Source organism: Silene latifolia, chromosome Y (genome assembly GCF_048544455.1).
Source record: "Silene latifolia isolate original U9 population chromosome Y, ASM4854445v1, whole genome shotgun sequence".
Classification (NCBI taxonomy): domain Eukaryota; kingdom Viridiplantae; phylum Streptophyta; class Magnoliopsida; order Caryophyllales; family Caryophyllaceae; genus Silene; species Silene latifolia.
Genome location: NC_133538.1, coordinates 180,041,229 through 180,046,679, shown reverse-complemented (window position 1 = coordinate 180,046,679; position 5,451 = coordinate 180,041,229).

Sequence of the window (5,451 nt, the reverse complement as noted above, 5' to 3'; positions counted from 1 at the left end):
CCCATCGAACCGAACACTCCCATATGAATGAATGGAGAACCGTGACACCGTCCCTTTCTCTACTCCAGCCCTTCACTCCTGAATCTTAGAATCAAGAGCCTGCTTCGTGCGAATATCATCATAAATATCCGGCTCCACTATCAGGTCCCTTCTAGCTTCCCTTTTTTGCATCACATGTATCCCCATCTTTCCCACCTCATCTCTCAACCTCATCAAAGACATAGGTGTGCATAGAGAATTCACAATCTTCCTTCTCAACGTATCAGCCACAACGTTTGCTTTCCCTTCATGGTATATGATATCCATATCGTAGTCCCCTATAAGCTGCATCCACTTCCTCTGTCTCATGTTCAGCTCCTTTTGAGTAAAGATGTACTTTAGACTCTTGTGATTTGAAAACACCTTAAAGGTCGCCCAATAAAGATAGTGCCTCCAAATCTTGAGATCAAACACAACTGCATCCAACTCTAGATCATGTATCGGATAGTTCTTCTCATAAGGCTTCAATTGCCTAGAAGCATAGGCAATGACTTTCCCATTCTGCATCAACACACAACCCAACCCATTCTTTTAAGCATCTGTATATACCTCAAAGTTCTCATACCCTTCAGGTAAGGCTAAGACCAGAGTTGTGGTTAAACGCTCCTTTAATGTTTGGAACGCCGTCTCACAACTTTCATCCCATCGAAACCTGTTCTCTTTCCTCATCAACGCTGTCATAGGTCTGGCGATCTTTGAAAAGTCTTTCAAGAACCGACGATACTACCCTGCCAAACCCAAGAAACTCTTGATCTCTGGCACATTCTTTGTTGCCTCCACTTAGACACTGCCTCTATCTTTGTAGGATCCATAGATACACCATCTTTAGAAATCACATGCCCTGGAAAGGCAACTTCCTCGAGCCAGAACTCACACTTAGACAACTTTGCATACAGCTGTATGTCACGCAAAGTCTGTAACACCGACCTCAAGTGCTCCTCATGCTCCTCCTTAGTCTTGAAATAGACTAAGTGATACGTGTATTTTATATAGTGTTTTTAAGCCTTTTATGCACGTATTTCCATGCGATCTCGTAGTTTTGTATTGCGAAATGCCCCGAATAGTCTACTTTGGTTTGCTTTGCTTTATTTGCAGGAACGGACCCAAAAGTAGCGGAATCATGCCTTTTTCTGGCCCTTAGCATGCATTTATGGAAATGAAAGAATTGAAGCAGAATTGCCTTTGCCTCGGGAAGCGTGAAGTGGTCTCGAAAGTTAACCAACGAAGTAAGGAGCTGTTTCAGAGGCATTCACCTCGATCGAAGGCTTTTGTTAGTCTTTCTGTTCGATCGAGTAGATATGGGTGGTGAGAAGACCTCGATCAAGACCCTGCTGTTCTCGATCGAGAAGTGGTAGTTCGAGGTTCCTCGATCGAGTATGTTAAGTACTCGATCGAGAGGTTCTGCTGATTATTTGCTCGATCGAGGAGAATGAAGTTACTCGATCGAGAGGTCTTCTATTAGTACGCGAGATTTTATTTCGTGAGAACTTATTTATTATCTTAAGTTGTATGTTTAATAAATATCTTTCCTATATAAAGGAAAGACGTCATTTAGGTTTAGGTGATCTTTAATCTTTTATTAATCTCAGAATCCCTTAATCACTCTTAAGCATTCAGTTAACAGACTCTTATTCCTCTTGTTCTACGTTGTTTTTTCTCTATTTTCCAGATCCGAAACCCTTGTAATTTCTCTTTACTCTCTTCATTTAATTTAATTCTCTCTTTGCATATCTTTAATCCTTGTTCTTAATTTCTATTTAAATTATAGTTATTGTTAAGTTTATGTTATTTCATTTTATTCATCTTTACATCATGTTTCCTACTGCTTTATTTTCTGTTATCGTTTTATTTACCGTAATGAGTAGCTAATTCCTTTTATGCTATAATTAGGAGAGCCATGGTAGTAAAGCAATAATGTTATAATTTGATTAAACGGTTTTGATCATGAGAACTGATTTATAGCAATTTAATTATAATCGTTTAGTTGAGTGCACGCTTCTAAACTAGTTAACCCGGTTAAATTCAGACCTAGATCGAGATATTGGAATGAACAGACCTGTTATGAACAGTAGACTACACTAATGAGGGTGAAAGCTAAGTTAGTAGTATTTTAGGGCGGATAGCGGACCGAGAGGACCTTTCCTTTACCCTTCTCACATTAGACTGACTGACCTTAGCATTAGCAGAATTGTGTGATACCATGGTGAACCGATATCCTAGCATTTCTCTCTTTATTTGATCACATCTTATTTATTTTTACTATTTTTATTGCTCTCTTTCTCTGCTTTACATTTCGTTCAGTAGTTTATAAAACAATTCAAATACTCCCAAATTGTTACCATGACAGACTAGAATAACAAGTAGATTTAATAGCCTCCTTGTGGAGTACAATACCCGACTTACCTCTTCTATATTATTTGAGCCGGTTGGTTTATTATTGATAGGGTTGCGACAGCCGTGTCAAATTTTGGCGCCCTTGTCGGGGAGGCAATTAGCCTATTTACTTGTCTATTTTCGTCTGTCTCAGTCTCAAGGGATTTCTAATTCCTTGAGATAGTTCTTATTATTTTTCTTTCTTAGTTTTGTTTATACCCAGGTCTAACAGGTCAGAATTAGTACCAGCTGATCCTGAACCGGAGCGGACTTTTCACCGTAGACAGAACTTGTTAAGAAAGAATCGTCAAGAGGAAGCCTTGAGTACTTTTGAACCTGATCTTGAAAACTTTACATTTACAAAAGACCAGTCTTTAGAAGAAGACACTTCTATTTCTGCAACAGTTACTGAATCTGCGAAGATGCCTAATATTGTGAGTCATTCCGAGCCTACAGCTGACTCCATTCCTAAAGGTTTCAATCTTGCAACGGAAGATGGAAATACATTTGATATTCGGCCATCTTAAAATAATCTGGTTGAGAGAAACCTATATAAGGGAGTAGCTGGTGAGGACCCGAGGAAGCATATGGAGGTATTTACAGATTACTATTCTACCATTCCCGCTACTAAGGGAGTGACACAAGACAAGATAAAGGAAGTCCTTTTTCCTTTCTCTCTTACTGATGGAGCCCGAGAGTGGCTAACTGATCTGGATAGGACTGCAGCTGGAATTACCAACTGGGAGACCTTGGCCTTTGCTTTTTATAAAAGATACTTTCCTCCACAAAGAACTAATGCATTGAGAGGGAAGATTACGAGTTTTAAACAAACTCCAGATGAGAATTTGTACGAAGCATGGGGTCGGTTTAAGAAGCTTGTTCGGTCAGTCCTACATCATGGTTTTAACCAGTGGTTTTTGTGCAACCAGTTATATAATGGATTGTATGATGACCACCGCGCTATTTTGGATGCTGCAACCAATGGTCGATTTCAGAAAAACATTGATGATGATAAGCGCTGGCGAATTATAGAAGAGATGGCCACCTATTGTGCTGAATATGGGAATCCTAGGAGCGGTATTAGAACGGTTTCTACTAATAATAGTGCACTTGTGGCTCAGCTGGAAGCCATGAATGCCAGATTTGATAAGTTCGAGTTGCAGGCCTCGGGGAATCAGCAGACGGTTCACTTATTGTCTAGACAAGAAACCATCTCATGTGAGAGATGTGGCGATAATGGTCATACTTAAGTGGAGTGCTTAGCTGAGAAGGAGCAAGTCTATGCCTTTCAACAATATAGGCAAGGAGGCTCCTATTACAGCAACCAAGCTGGAGTTCATCCTAACTTGAGATGGACTAGTCAAAATGTATTGAATCCAACACCTCCACCGCAACAACAAGCTTATGTGCCGCCTCATAAAGCTCAACAACAAGGCTTTCAAAAGCCTCCATCTTTCCCACCGCCGCAACAAGGTGCCTCTTCTAGTAGCATATGTGATATAGCCGAGTTGAAGTCAATAGTGCAAGCATTTACCATCCAATTGCAGAAAAGTGGCCAAGCGAAATATGCCTCCATTAAGTCACTTGAATCTCAAATGGCTCAATTGGATACAAATCAAGCTTCGAGACAACCGGGTCATTTACCGTCACAACCCGACAAGAAACATCATGAGATGGTGAATCTGATCAACTTGAGGAGCGGTCTTTCCTATGAAGGACCCAAAATATCAGAAAAGAATGCTGAACTTTCTGACCCGGAAGTTGAAGTTACTGTGCAAGAAAGGTCGTCTTTTGATGAAAAAATGCTAAATCCAAGAGATATCCTCGATCGAATGATTTCTGGTGGTCGATCGAGGGACTATGCTGAAAAAGTCCTCGATCGAGAGGGTGAAAGTGCTCGATCGAGCACAGAGGAAAGGACAGTTCTCGATCGAATAGATCAAAGTGCTCGATCGAGCACTACTGCTGAGAAAGATACTCGATCGAGAGGTTCTATTTCTCGATCGAGTAATTCCAATGATGAACATGATAATTCTTTGGCAAAGAAGAATGAAGGACTAGCTATCCCAATTACGGTCCCATTTCCGAGAAGATTGCAGAACAAGAAGATTGAGCAACAATTCGGTAAGTTTACCGACATTTTGAAAAGTCTTCATGTTAATGTACCATTTGCTGAGTTACTAACCCAGACACCGTCCTATATGAAGTTTATGAAAGATATTTTAACACGTAGGAGGCATATTAACGACCATGAGATGGTGGCTTTGACTGAAGCGGGCACTGCTCTAATTCAAAATAAGACCCCACCTAAGTTGTCTGACCCGGGTAGTTTCTCTATACCATGTCATATTGGGACCCATTTCATTGACAATGCATTATGCGATTTTATTGGGAGCTAGCGTGAGTGTCTTACCATTGTCTCTTGCTAAGAGGCTTGGTTTAACAAAATTTCATTGTACTAATATGACCGTACAGATGGCCGACCGCACTTTATCACGACCTTTAGGTGTCTTGGAGGACATACCTGTTAAGATCGGGAAGTTCTTTATTCCCGTCAATTTTGTAGTCTTGGATATCCCCGAGGACTCTTACACTCTTTATTATTTTAGGACGACCATTTCTATTTACCGCTCGTGCAGTAATAGATGTTGGGGGGAAGACTTTGACTTTTCAGGTAGGTGATGAGGAGTTGACTTTCTATCAGTCTAGCGTTCGCAGGGCTCCTATGCAAGTCCAGCCCTGAAATGCACTACCCTCTATAGACCCTGACATGGAACCTCAAATTGGCCATATTGAGGCATGTACTGCAATATTAACACCTCCGCCCTAGATTGGGAGCAATACGGAGGACCATTCTATCATTTCTGTTGTTACAGGTCTAGGCAGATTGGACATTGGAGATCCCGGTGATAAGAGTACAGTGGAATTTAAGCTCAATGATAAAGACGATGTCAAAGACAAAGGCCATGAAAGGAAGAAGCAGGAGAAAGTAAAGATGAGAGTAAAGGCATATGTGGATGCGGACTACTCTCCTTCAAT